Source organism: Macrotis lagotis, chromosome 3, assembly GCF_037893015.1.
Source record: "Macrotis lagotis isolate mMagLag1 chromosome 3, bilby.v1.9.chrom.fasta, whole genome shotgun sequence".
NCBI lineage: Eukaryota > Metazoa > Chordata > Mammalia > Peramelemorphia > Peramelidae > Macrotis > Macrotis lagotis.
This window is the reverse complement of record NC_133660.1, coordinates 93,948,176-93,963,785: the sequence shown is the minus strand read 5'-3', so window position 1 is coordinate 93,963,785 and position 15,610 is coordinate 93,948,176.

The window sequence follows — 15,610 nt, the reverse complement described above, 5'->3', positions numbered from 1 at the left end:
TGCCTTTTTTAAAATCCTTAACACTTAACACAGTGACTGGCCCATAGTAGAAGCTTAACAAAAGCTAATTGACTAGCTGGATCCAAAGGTCTGATGATCAAAACTGGTGTGGTGGGTAGAACAGGGAATAATAGAAAAGAAGGATATCTATGATGAAGGATAAAAAATTCTGTTTTGAATAAGTTGAGTTTAAAGTTGCCATTTGGACATTCAGAAGGGGATAATCATATTACTCAATAAGCTAAAGTATGGGACTAAGGTTCAGATTAAGAGTTTAAAACTGTACCTGTATATTCAAATATGGTTTGTTTATATTTATCTCTTTATCTGTTTATCTGTTTATTTATTTACATATGTTTGTGTTTGTGTGTGTGTGTGTGTGTGTGTGTGTGTGTGTATGTGTGTAGGAGGAAGAAGAGAGGGTAAAGGATAAGATGATTTTCCTAGTTAGATAACTAGGATGATATTCCTAATAAGAGAGACATTCTTAAATATAACCAAAAGAAGGAGAAGGAATATTCCATTAGGTAAGATAATAGCTTTTTTAAAATGTCATCCATCTAAAAAGGGATCATAGTTATCAGTCTCAAATTTTACGGAGATGGCAAGATAACAAAAGGGCATAAGATGTAAGGATTAAGAGAGTTCACCTCTCTCATACATCTCTTTTCCAGTAACACAACCACCACTCTAACTCAAGCCATTAGTGATAGGGCCAGTTTCCAGAATCCTCTTCCCCTACAACTTAGACTAAATTTTCCATAAAGAGAATAGCTTCAGTTGAGGAATGAGTATGGATGGAAAGCTATCAGAGATTGATAAAAGAGAGAAGACAAAGAAACATCATTTTTAGGAGTTTCATTATAATAATAATAATAATAAATATGATTAATAATAAGGATATAGGGAATAATAATGATAATAATAATAATAGTAATAATAAAGATATAGGGAAATCACTTAGGACAATTTGATGGTCAAATTATTATTAGTGTTTTTTTTATTTTTATTTTTGCAAGGCAGTTGGGTTAAGTGACTTACCCAAGTTCACACAACTAAGTAAGTATTAATTGTCTGAAGTCAGATTTGGACTCAGGTCCCCTAACTTGCCCAAATTATTATTTTTAGGGAAAGGTAAACTCAACTCTGTAGGCAGCAGAAGGGGAGCCAATAAATATGGAAAGATCCGATATTAGTGAGAAAAGTAATGAGTTAAAGGACAAGTCTCTGGAAGAGTCTAAAGGGCACAACTTTACCTTGGTAAGGCAAAAGACCACCTTTGTCTCAGAGCCCAGAGGAAAGAAAGAGAGTAGAGAATTAAGTCAACAAATATTGAGGTATAGATTAGAGAAGAAGTTCATAATGAATATGGCTTTTATTTGCTAAGTAACATAAAAGTAGATGTACTCTGTTGTACTGGATTAAGAATGAAGTATTTTAGATAGAAAAGCAGAAGACAAAAGACTTAAAATGTGAAATATTTGGTTTGGGAAGTACAACTAGAAGAATAAACTAGAAAATAAAGAAATTGCCTCGCCACAATGAGGGTAATTTTACCCACATTATCTCCTTGCTCAGGAAACTTCAATGGTTATTTTATTTCTTCTAAAATAATTTGAAACCCTCTCCCTGACAGTTCAAGCCCTGACAATATTCTCATAATAATTATTCAGCATCCATTTTTAGTATCCTATATTTCAAACATACTTTTCTATATGTTGTTCATGTCTAAAATATCTCATTTTCAAATCTTTAGCTCTCCTCTCTAGAATATTCTCCTTTCCTCATTTCTCCCCACTACCACCATAGATTGTCAACTTTGATGTTTTCTAAAGGTCTTTCCTATTTTCTCCCATTTGTTATTAACCACTCCCCGCCCAAAAAAACTATTTATTCTACTTTGTAGTTTCTATTTGTACACTTGGCATTTGTATAATACAATACCCCCCCACAGACACAAATTCAAGTTCCTCAATATCAATGACTATTAAAATTTCTTTGTTGATTGAATTTATTTGAATCATTGTAAATGAAACATTTTAAAATAAATATATTCTTAAAAGTTCATTTTTCAATTCAATTGTATTTACTCTCTCTTCATTTAGGTTTAGAATCTTTAAAATGCAAAATCAACTAGATCACAATCTAGGATATAAAAAAACTCATGACTCACCCCCCACCCCAAGTTGAAGGTAAAGCTTGCCAATCAAAAATTAAGCAATGTGCTGGAGAATTTCTGTGATTAGATGCAAATAAGGAAGCGATTAAGTCATTATTCATTATTACTAATAAGTATGTTTTTCAGGACTATTTTTCAAGTAAAAGGAAGTGTCTAATTTGCAAGCATGTAGAACTCAAATAGTTTACTAGGTAGATGGATAGATGCAAAAGTCTGAATTACATAGACATGCTTACTGAATTAAAAGGACATGGTCAACTAACATTTATTTAAAGTCTAGTATATATTATTGCTTTAACTAAATCAAAGATTCCCTAAATGTAGGCTTTGGGGGTCATATTTCCCTTTATAGTTTATTATTTCTGTGTAGAAAGCAAATTATATACTATTATTTTGCTACAAATTTTGAAAACTCTGGTCTTCAGCATTGGTTTGGAACTTGTGATGGTCTATAAATGCAAGTGTCAAGTGTCTGAGATTGAATTCTAACTCCTGTCCTCCTGACTCCAAGACCAGTGTTCCACTAACTGTGTCATAAGTGATCAGCCTCCACATCAATATTCTACTGTAAGAAAATGGAATATACACAAATAAGTGCATACAAAGTACAGATAAGTGCATGCAAAGCACACACAAGAGAAACACAAAGGGTAAATTTAAGGGAGGGAATCACTAAAAATGTGATATAATTTTCATCTTTCCATATAATTTAATTTTACTAATTGACCTGGATAATTTTGTGGACTGGAAATTTATCTTTGAGAGACAATTTGATATGGTAGAGTGCTGGTCCCAGCATGAAGATGAATCAGTTTCAAATTTTGCCTTAAACTCACAATGGAAGAATAACGTTGGGCAAATAATTCTTAGTGTCTTAAGAAAATCTTTAAGAAGCTAAGTCTGAAAGAAGCTGCTGAGCTACATTGTTAGAAAAAGTTTTTGTTTTGTTTTGCAAGACAAATTCTAAATCAATAAAATTGAAGTTCTGGTAGAAAAAAAAGAAGTTTATCATTATCATTCATTTATCATTATCATTCAAAGAAGTCTCTTCCCTCTAGTATGGAACTTTCCCCTACTTCCTTATTTATATGATCTTCAGATATAATTGACTTCATGTTGTCCTCTGGAGCCCTTAAACACATAACAACTGCAAACCCAAATATTTATTTTTTTCTAGACCTTAGATAAGGTTCCACTCCAATTTAGTCCTTATGCCAACTCCATCAAAGAGATAGTGACAGGTTAACTTCAAGCTCACTTTTTTAAATTCTATCTACAATCCTCCTAGTCAGTGTTTTCTGTGGTGGATACAGGTTTATTTGCATTTACCATATATTACATGAAAAATGTTATGTTTTTCACATATGCTTTCCAGCTATTTATTGCTCCTTCCCTTCAAAAGCAAGAGCTATGTCTTTGGATTCCTCCCCCCATCTTCTGCTCAATATCTGGAAGAAATATGTCTAAATAAATATAGTTAAGTAATTGACTGTTAATTTCGCTTGACAAGCTGAGTCATGTTTTTTCAAAATTGCTTTGAAATGAATAGAGCAATTTTAACCTTGTTGATTTTCCGTGGGTGGGTACCCTGATCTCTCTAATTTGGACTATCTAAAACTGCAGCTGTCAGCTATGTCATCACATGCTTCATTCATCAGAGAGTACTGCCATTTTGAAATGCATAAGTTGGTGATGTTATAGGACTATAATGATCTGTTATTTTGTTGGAATAGTTTTTCCCATCTCTAATGATTATTGTCTCTGTGACCTTGGGCAAGTCAATTAACTTCCTTTCACCTCACTTTCCTCCACCATAAATAGAGAGGGTTTGGTAAGACAGCATCTGACTTTATTTCTAGATCCAGATCCTTTGATCTTTGCACTTACATAAACATTAATCCCTTTTTAATTTAGGTAATTTTTCAGCATTACAATGAGAAAAAGTCAGGAGTAAGATGGATGAGAAGGGTTTGTGTGTGTGTGTGTGTGTGTGTGTGTGTGTGTGTGTGTGTGAGAGAGAGAGAGAGAGAGAGAGAGAGAGAGAGAGAGAGAGAGAGAAGAGAGGAAGAGAAGAAGAACAAGGGAATAAATGAAATGGAGGAAGAGAGAAAAGGAATAAGGACGTATCCTTAAGGTATACCCATATATTTCAAATCTTTTATCTTTTTTACCTTATTATCATGTGAATTTGATATCATATCACTGACAAAAATTAAGAATATGAGAGATAAATGACCTCCTTCAACTTCAAGTAAATACATTTACAATAAAGACTATGCCTAAAATATGCACAGTTGTATGGGGGGGGAGGCAAGTAGAGACAATTTGATTGGTTTATGGATCAAAAGACTATTAGAGTGTTAGAGAGATGGAAAGTCATAGGTTTCTTTTGGTGTTTTCTTATTGGATATTCCAGTTTCCAACTGGTGCCAATTTTTTTAGATTAAATCTTGGTTTAAAAGAAAACCACATGTTAGGATTTGACAAGAGCTACACATTTCTCTAAATAATTTCTGCCTACCTGAACTAAAATTTCACACAGCAGTGCTTCCTAGTAATAGGTCTCAGCTTTATGAGTTTACTTAGGTCTCATATTACAGAAGGAATTGTGACTTTCTTCAATTCATTTTGCTGTGCCATATGTTGATGTACTAATCAAGGTAGTACATTATCTTCTCTGTTAACCCTTAGACAATAAAAATTTGTTTTTTTAATTATTTTTACAAATATTATGAAAATATATTTATCCAAGGGATGTATGTATTAGACTTAGACATTTCTACAATTTAAGCTGAAAATATTATTATTGTTACATTCAATTGGTTTATGTTTCTACCTCATAGATGCTACACATTCCAAGCTGATATTTTCCTCTAGCTTTTTACATTATCCAAAGAAATGTATGAAGATACTTTATTCAAAGAAAATATTTGAATAAAAAATGGATTTAAATTTTACTGCATTTTTAATTTATATGATATTCAATAATATTATTGATTAGATTTTTTTACTTTATCTTTTTAGTGATACAGTATGTTAATAGAATGTAGATAATGATGAATTATATACTGTTCCACACAAAGTAGAATGCTGAGACAGATCTTTTGACCAATGAAACCAACAAACAAAAATCCCTCTTTTTGTATGTGAAAGTGGTGCCAAAGTACAATTAAATTGAAGAATTAATGAAGGTAGGAAAGTAATAATAACTGTTGCCACATTGAATTGAACATAGAGGACCATATGGAGAAAAGTCACAGCCTTCACAAATTGCAGTGCCTTGGATTATATGCTTGATAAGAACAAGGATTAATTGAATAAGAATTACTTTAGTTTCTCCTGAGTGAAGAACCTTATAACTAGGCTAGATTTAAATTACAAATGAAATAAATGGATGGAAAATTTTCTTTAAGAGAGAAAGCCCTTTCATAGCAATCATGTTACAGTCATGTAACTTTTGCTACTTTGGATCCTCATAAAAATAATAGGTGACACACATGCATATACATATATATATATATATATTTATAGAGCTATATACTTACATATATATACATATACTTACATATGTACATATAAATGAGGAGAGAGACAAAGAGCTTTATAGAAAACAAAATTATTACTGTATATTTATCTCATGTGATCCTCAAACCAGCCTTCTGAAATAGATGCTGCAGATATTAATAACCTCATTTTATAGGTGAGAAACCCAGTATTCAAAATGAAATGACTTAACTATGCTCATAAAACTAATAAAACACTAGTTCTGATTTGAACCCATTCTTCTCCATTCAAATCTAGATCATCATTTTACTACAGACCAAAGCCTTTCATAAGTTCCTTGAAGGACCTAAACATAATGCCTTTGGAATTTTACAGTGTTTTGCTTTATTAGACACTTGCCTTTGTCTTCTGACTGTATGAGATATACACAAGTCATTTCCCTAACAACAACTCTTTGAAAGTGATAATATGAGGGTTAGTATACTCAGATTTCATATGAATAAATTGAAGTCTTATCTGTAAAGCTGATTTTCCAAGTGATTATAGCAAGTTAATAAAGGACATTTAATCCAGATATACTCATAGAATGAACAGAGATATTTCCATCAGACCACATGTTTAATAAAACTAGTCAAATTCTTTTTAGCACAGGGTGTGAACTCAATCTTTCTCCCCATGTCATTTTAGATGAATAACCCTCCAGGTAATCCCTACAAAATGACTCCTTTTTTGCAGAGTGCATCCTAGGTGCTGGAGAAGATACGTAGCTTAAAGAAGAAATGACTCCTGCCTTTGGGAGTTATTGAGTAGTTTTGTTGTAACAGTTGATTTCTTTCTTTTATTCATTTACAAGTTTTTTACTTAATTAAGAAGATTTTCATATATATATACATATATATCAGTATACAAAGGATGACTATATGCTAGACTAAATTTCCATTTCCTACTCCTTGTTTTTTTTTAAATATGCATAATAAATTCTATGCATTTAAACCATTCAGACTGTCTATGTTCATTGGTAATTTACTTTTGTTATTCATACTGTGCAGTTTTAAGATGTGTTTTGATGGATATATTTTTTGGTATCACTTCACTGACCTCCCCAAATTTAAAAAAAAATGAGCAAAGAAGAGAGGGGGGATGAAAGAAAAAGTATAGAAAGGAAAACAGAAAAAAGTTATAACAAGTAAGAAGTTAAGGAAAATGAATCCACAAAACCATAATCAAATACACACACACACACACACATACACACACACACACACACACACGCACACACACATCTTTCTGACCTTTAGTTTATTTCATCTCTGTCAGGAGATGGATAATGCTCTACTATAGATTCTGAGAGAGATGTAGTTTGGTCACATAAGAGTTCTAAGTCTTGCTAAGATGTTATTTTCTAGGATTATGGAAATACATGCACGAAAATAGAATAACAATTACACAACAGTGATAGGGAGAGTTTTGAATTGATCCAATCACTTTTCCCAGAAGTTTGGAATTATGCTAAGAAACTGACATGTTTAAACATCACCTTAGACCCAGAGATTCTAGACATTATACTCCAAAGAAAATCAAAGTTAAAAAGAAAAATCTCATTAAAAGCAATATATTTTAGTAGAGATTTTGGTAAATCAAAGAACTAGAAGCAAGGAGTTTACCTAATTCAATGAGGAATGCTAAAGCAAATTTTGGTCAATAAATATAAAGAAATAATGATAGATACAAAGAAGCATGAGAAAACATATGAAATAATGCAAAGTAAAAGAGAAAAATGAAATAATACACAAATGCATAATAATATAAGTGGATAGAAACAAAAAATAGTTGTAAAAATGAACTTTGTTTCTTTTTTCTTTTACTCAAGGAGGTGATTTTACATATTAAGTACTCCATATAATGCTGTACTTTATGTATTGTTGAATATGTTTGATTTAGTATTTTTAATTTTACTGCCTTTTTTGTATGTTTTTATAAGGGTAAACCTGTGGAAATAAAATGTGAATTAAAGGTTTTGGAAAAAATATGAAAAGTTTTAAACAAAATATATTAATAAGCATTTCGTAAGTGAAGTGATAAAAATATTTTGCTAATAAATGCAGTTTTTGAACAAAAAAGACATTTAAAAGTGAATAGTGTGCAGATACATAGATCTATATTTCTTGATATTGACCCAGTCAATTTGTGAGTGACCAATTCTGAATGAGGACATCTCAGTTTTTCTGCTACAGCTGGTACAGTTAATCTTTAGTTCACACAAGGTTGAGTACTGGGAGCACAGATGTTTTCAACCTATTACTGGAGTAAGAAGTAGTTGATCCAAGCAAAACTTCTTGGCATTTCACAAATTTCAGAGACTGATGTTTCCCTTTACCTCCATGGAAAAAAAATGATGTATGCCATTTAGTGCATAAATCACAAAAATAGGTTCATTGAGGGAGTTAGTGTAAATGTGTTGCAATTTTGTTTTTAACTAGCTTTGTCATAATATTGCAGAAGAACAAATGGAAAAGAAAATTTAAAATTTGATAGACTGCCAAGATGGATTTTTTTTAAAAATCACTGCCAAGAAAATGGATGAACCTATTCTCATAAAACATTTGAATATATAAATTAATTGAGATTCTCTAATTATCTAAACATGATAGACATTTAATGTAAAATTTAAAAAAAAAACTTTTTTTTAAATTAGAACATCAAAAAAACAAAAAGAGCAAATCACAAAATAAGATCTAGAGGTCCCATATTGAAAGATACTATACTTAGGGGCCCATGACCTATGTGATCTAAATCTATGAATTTATGATTCTATGCCCAATTATTCCTAAAATGAATTTATGGTAAATCTGAATAATTACGATTAATTTAGTTTCATGCCTGGTAAATAATTTATCCCATTCTATCTCTCCTTTTCCTTTCAGCACTGACTGGATAAATAAACATTTTTTCAGCTTTATTAGTTTAATGCAAAGGAGATTTATTTTATTTTAAAAGGTTCCTTATAGTAAACAGTAAAATATTGGAATAGTCAGTGTTGGATGGATTGTGGAAATGTGGACCAACAAATCAATCATTGGTGAAGCTGTGAATCTACCCAACCATTCTGGAAAGCAATTTCAAACTATGGTAAATCTTCTTTGCCCTGTAGATACTCAGATTCTTCACTTGTACATACTCAGAAAAGAAAGGCAGAGGCAGAAAGGTGTATCATACATACAACATATTTTTGTCAAGAATCTGGATATCTGAGTATCTGAATCTCTCTCTCTCTCTCTCTCTCTCTCTCTCTGTCTGTCTATATCTATCTTACATAAATACTCATATATACATATTTGGATTTATATAATTTGTGTACATGGTTATTACATAACTTAATAAGTCATGAAAAAAACAAAAAATAGAGAGTCAAAGAATGGAAAGACAGATGAATTGCTTCATATGAGGTAAGCAAAACCAGAAATGAAATATAACTCTAACAGTATAAATATAAAAAACAAGGCAATAAATAATGACCAAAAATTTGGCCCTAGAGATAGTTAAAAATGACTTACTGTCTCCTCTTTATTGTTCAGCATTGTCAATATATAGGTTGGATTTGTTGTACTGTATGTCTCACTTTCTGTTTATGAGTGTGTGTGTATGTGTGTGTGTTGTTCTTTTATTTTATTTTTAATTTTTTTATTCTAGTTATATGCAAAAACATGTTTCATCATTTACTTCTAAAATCTTGACATTCAAATTCTGGTCCTTCAGCTTTTTCTTTATCATAAATCCATGAGAGAAATTGCTTCAATATTTTTCCCAAAGTTGCTATTGTTTTATTTTATTTTATTTTTATTTTATTTATTTTATTCCTCCACCTACATTTTCTCTATTTTCTCTCTCTTCATGCTGTTTTGTATTTGACTACCCTCTCCTGCCATCTTCCCTCCCTTCTGTCATCTATACCCCACTCCCCTCCTCTTGTCCCCTTTCTCCCTTCCTTTTCCTCTCCTAATTTTCCTCTATGGTAAGCTATATTTCTTTTATTATTTGCAGGCAATGGGGTTAAGTGACTTGCCCAGGATAACAAAGCTTATTAATTATTATGTTTTTGAGACTGAATTTGAATGTACTCAGGTACTCCTGACTCCAGGGCTGGTGCTCTATCTCCCTCACCACCTAGCTGCCCCTGTAAATTAGATTTCTTTACCCAATTGAGTGTATGTTATTTCCTCTCTGAGCCACTTCTGATGAGACTAAAGACTCACTCACTCTCCCTCACCTTCACCCTCTTCCATTCCATTGCAAAAACAGCTTTTCCTTTCCTCTTGTATTTGAAATTGTATTTGAAATATTTGAAATATCTTACCCCATTCTATGTCTTCTTTCCCTGTCTCTAAGAATATTCATTTCTCCCCCATTAACTCCATCTTTTTAATATGTTATACCTTCAAATTCAACTCCCTCTTGTGCCTTGTCTATATATGCTCCATCTAACTTCCCTAACAAATGAGAAGGTTCATATGAATAATCAGTACCATCTTCTCATGCAAGAATATAAGCAGCTCATCATCATCAAGTTCCTCATAATTTGCCTTTCCCATCCTTTCTCTCTTTGCTTCAGCTAAGTCCTGTACTTGAAGATCAATTTTTTTGTTCAGCTCTGGTCATTTCATCAGGAAAGTATGAAAGTCTCCTATTTCATTGAATATTCATCTTTTCCCCTGAAAGAGTGTGTTAGTTCTTGGTATTCATCTGAGCTCCTTTGCCTTCTGGAATAGCTTATTTCAAGCCCTATGAGTCCTAAATATAGAAGTTGCTAATTCTTGTGTTATCCTGAATGCAGCTTCATGATTTCAATTGTTTCTTTCTAGATGCTTGTAATATTTTCTCCTTGCATTGGGAGTTCTGAAATTTAATTATAATATCTGGGAAGTTTTCATTTTGGGCTCTCAAGAGATGATTGGTGAATTCTTTCAATTTCTATTCTACCCTCTGCATCTTTTATAGGAAAGCAATTTTCCTAGAGAATTTCTTAAAAATGAAGTCTGAGGGGATATTTTTTTGGGTCATGAATTGGAGGTAGTCCAATAATTTTTAATGTTCTCTCCTGGATCTGTTTTCCAGGTCAGTTGTTTTTCCAATGAGATATTTCACATTTTTATTCTAGTTCTTCATGCTTTTGGTTTTGATTTATTGTTTCTTGAATTTTCACAGAGTCATCAGCCTCCCTTAACTCCATTCTATATTTGAAGGAATTATTTTCTTCTGAGAACTTTTGTATATCCTTTTGCATCTGGCCAAATGTGCTTTTTAAGTTATTCTTCTCCTCATTGGTCTTCTGGACTACTTTTTCCATTTGACCCAAACACATTTTTAAGATGTTATTTTCTTCAGTATTGTGTGTGTGTGTGTGTGTGTGTGTGTGTGTGTGTGTGTGTGTGTCCTCTTCACCAAGCTGCTGATTTGATTTTCAGGGTTTTCCTGCATCACTCTCATTTCCCTTCTCAATTTTTCCTCTACCACCCTTACTTGATTTTCAAAATCTTTTTTGAGCTCTTCCATAGCTTGAGATCAATTCATTTTTTTCCTGTAGGCTTTGGACACAGAAGCTTTGATCTTGTTATCTTCTGAGTATGTATTTTAATCCTCCTTAGGACCAAAGTAATTGACTGTGATTGGAATTTTTTCTTCTGTTGTTTGCTCATTTCTCCAGTCTGTGACTTGATTTTTACTTGTTGTTACAGTGGAGCTCTGCTTCTATGGTGGAGGATACCCTGTTTCTAGCTTTTGAAGGTTTTTGCAGCTATTTTCAGAGACAACCACCCCATCCCCCACCCCAGGGATTTCACTTACTCTGAGGTCTGAGCCTCTGAGAGTCTCTGTCTGCTCTCTTGGCCTGTGTTCTCTCCTGTGGAGGACCACAAGCACTCCCCTCTGCACTGAAACCTGAGGAGATTCCATGTTCTATTTTGGAAGTAAAGTTCTTTTTCCTGGGACTGGGGTCCTACATTGTGATCTGAACTCCATGCTCACTCTACTGAGGCAGAATTTTCCTGCTGAGCTTCCCAATTGTCCTTGGCAATCCTTGGGCTGAGAAGTCTGGAAACTGCCCTTGCTGCCTCAGAAGTAGGCATTCCCAGGGAACTAATCACTCCACAATCTGTGGTTGGCAAGAAACCATCCAGCATTGCCCAAGTCCTTTCTAATACTGGTGTAATAGGAGCTTAAGGCAGATGCAAGTTCTCTTGGGCTGGAAAATTGTGTCACTCAGTCTTTTTGTGAGTTCTGCCACTCTAGATTTTGCCTAGAGTCATTATTTAAGGGTACTTGAAGTGGGAGCTTATGGAAATCCCTGCCTTTAATCTGACATCTTGGTCCTGCACCCCTCATTTTTATTTTTATAAGACCTTGCTTGTTAAAGAAATATATAATTTGGAATTAAGGTGATATAAAAATATAGCAATAAAAAATAAAAATGAAAGCAACCAAAAGCTTTTGTTGGTTTAATGAAATCATAAGAAGTATGTCCCAATTTCTTCTCCACTCAATTGACCTACTCTCATTCCTGGTGAAATGGGAATAACTGGTTATTTGGGACTAAGGAAATCTGGATAGTGAAGAGAGGGTAACTAATCAGTCAGAATCAGCTGGAAAGATGCCAAGAGATCATTTAGTCTAATCTAAAGGAGCTAAATTTCAGAGCATATCAAGTGCTGCATATAGATTCAGAAAAACTTAGTTTCGAATTGTTCTATAGACAGTTAATAGCTATGCTTTCCTGGAGCAAATCACTTTCCTCATAATCAGTTTCTGTGTCTATAAATGAGGCTAATAATAACACCTATCTCAGGGAGTTATTTTGAAAATGATATGAGATAAAAATATGCAAAGTACTTTGCAAATCTTGTTGTCCATTATCAAATTGGACCATGACATCAGGGAAGTGATGCCATGACACTTGGCAAGTGACTTGGAATTAAGTGAGAGATATACTATATTAAATACTAGATATTCTTATTACTAATCCTCACGTTTTTATAAATTTTACAAAAGAAGAAAATGAAGCTTCAGAGAATAAATTATTTGTTCAAGGTCATAGTGACTGCAAATGACTCATTCATTTAACCTGAATTTTTTATTTCACAAGCTAGTTCTCCATTTCCTGTGCCAAATTACCAAAAGGCATATTGTTATAAAGTTGACCTTCAGAGAAACACAAAATGTACTACAGTAGCAGCAAAGTTTAATGCACAAGTATTTATTCAAATTGCCCTAGGGATTTACCATAGATAGATAATTTTTTTTGGGGGGGGTAGAAATAGAAAGAAATATCAGCAAGGGTTAGATGAGATGATACATTATAGATACTAGGGTTTGTAAGGAATTTAATATTTTAGCTCCATTTCAGTAATTACTTCCTTTGCCTTTGCTGCTACTAGAGCAGTGGCCCAATATCTGTATATATGCCTAATGCAGAGTGGAAAAGCACATTCCTCTTTAATAGGTAAGTGAGATAGTATGCTTATCACTCAATGGAAAAATGACATGTTACTGATCAGTTTTCTTTCTCATTCACTGGAAGAAAAAATAATGTCTGCCCAGGGTAATACTAGATAATAAATGGTCATCCTTAATAAGAATACTTAAGAAATCTGGTTCCCAAATGTGCTCTTAAGCAATCATGTGATTTATTTGTTCATTTATCTTTTTCTCAGTCTGAAACACTTCTTGCTTGTAGTTGACAGAAAACATGTACAATGATAAGACAGGACTAGAGAAATGAAATGGCAGTGTTCCTTTCTCTAGTGAGATAGAGAGATTTTATACCTATGATTTTTTTTTCTTTTTATGCATTAAAATAATGTTAAAACTACCACCTTCCTTCAGTTTTACTCCTGACACCTGAACTAGGTTAGAGCATGTCTAGATCAAATAATAATAAATCACTCAAAAACTATCAGCCGGAAATATCTCACAAGTATTAGACTCAGACTAAAGAAGCTCAATCATTCTCCAGTGATTATCCATAAATGGCCAAGGGACCTAGTTAAGGAGGGATTTATCAGAAACAGGAAATAACTTAGCTTTCCTACTCATCTCAAGTGATGAACCCCCTAGGGAAAGAGAAACTGACTTCAGGATTGGTCAGATCTCACCCTTCCACCTATTCTCACCCCCCTCCACATTTAAACAAAGAACTTTCTGAGATTCAAAGAGTAGGGAGGGTTTTATATTTCCTCTATTACTCTATCCTAGTTTAATGTCTATTTAGATAGTATTGGTTAGCACCAGTAACTGCACTCTGAAGGAAAGAAAATCTGGAATCCTGACTCTATAAGGAGACCAACAAAGAAACTATACCATACTAAGGGGTCCTTGAGCACCACATGAATGGGGGGGGGGAGTTCACCACCAGTTGGGTATTGTGAATTGATCCCTTACAACTTGTGTTCTCTAAGGTTAAACCCACTTTCTCATGAGTGGATGTATCAGTGAAATACTGAGACATTGATGTTGGGGTAAGGGTTGGGTATGGGGGGGGGATAATTCATAACAATCTTTCTCATTGAATCACTTCAATAAATGCTTCTTCTCAAAGCTACTTAAGGGTTGGATGACAATATTAAATCTTAGGAATATGCAAACTGTCAGGGCCACAAGGTGATGGAATTAAGCACTTTTCAGGGAAATTGAGAGCCCTAAGAAGAAGATGTAGCCAAGCTCTACATACCTGATTATTCAATGGAAATGGGAGTTGAGATAAGGATGCTCTAATGTTTATAGTTTCAATATTAGAAACATTATGTAGTTGGCTATGTATTAATTATCTGTAAATTATAGGTCTTTTAAAATATATTTAGTAGTTAAAAAACTACAAATGTCTGTCAATATTTAGCATTACACTATTGGTTAATCAAGAAATTAAAATAATGTATAGTGCAATAAGCTAAGTGTTCAGGCCTGTGTTCTGTTCCCAATAATGTTTCTAACTAGCTATGACCTTGAGTCAATATTTATCCTTTCCTTACCAGTAACATTTTTCTTAATGAACAGTTGTAAGGAGAAAAATGTTTTAAATACAGTTCTACTAATTATTGGGGTCATACTTTTTTGTCATAGAATTTATAAATCTACAAATATTAAATAGTTAAATAAATTAGTATGTCAATATAATATTTCAAATAGCATTAGAACTATGGACTCAACTGAAGCAAATTTCTCTTCAATATTATAGATTGCAACTCTTTTAAATCTATCATTCTATCAGTCACACTTTTGTCCATTTTTTTCTCATATGTAGTAAAGGGAGTAGAGATCTAATCATATTTCGGGAAAACATTTTCATGATATATCAATAGTTCCTAAATATCAATGAAGAGTGTTAATAGTTTATCAGTTAAATGATACAATAAAAAATTTCTTCAGTCATATCATTTATATCTTATCACTCATTTCTGCATAATTCTTTATTTTCAATTGTTATATCCTGGTCATACTCACTATTTTCTTCTCCACTACTTGCTAGATGATTTTTCAACTTGGTATTAATGGCTTACATCTACACAACAATTGGATGCATGATTAAAACAACTCTACTAACTTCTCTATTGACTTCTACAAGGACAATTTATGACCAATCCTTCCATTTAGTTGAAATTTCCTATGTTTTTCTTTTTTTAAAATAGGAAAAATATCATGGGTCATACAGTTTAGTTATGCATCTGTCATTGGACAGCACACATTAATAGTACCAGTAGCTGTTGAAAAGTATGGACAACTTAAGACATTTCTGATTTTTAGTACATCCTGCTCCCTTTATACCCCTTTTTCCCTGCAAAAAATAAAAGAACCTTACAAGACAGAGATTTTTAAAATTTTTTTCATTATTTTTCATGTTCCCATGACTAGATAATTGATCATCTATTGTCCAGATTATCA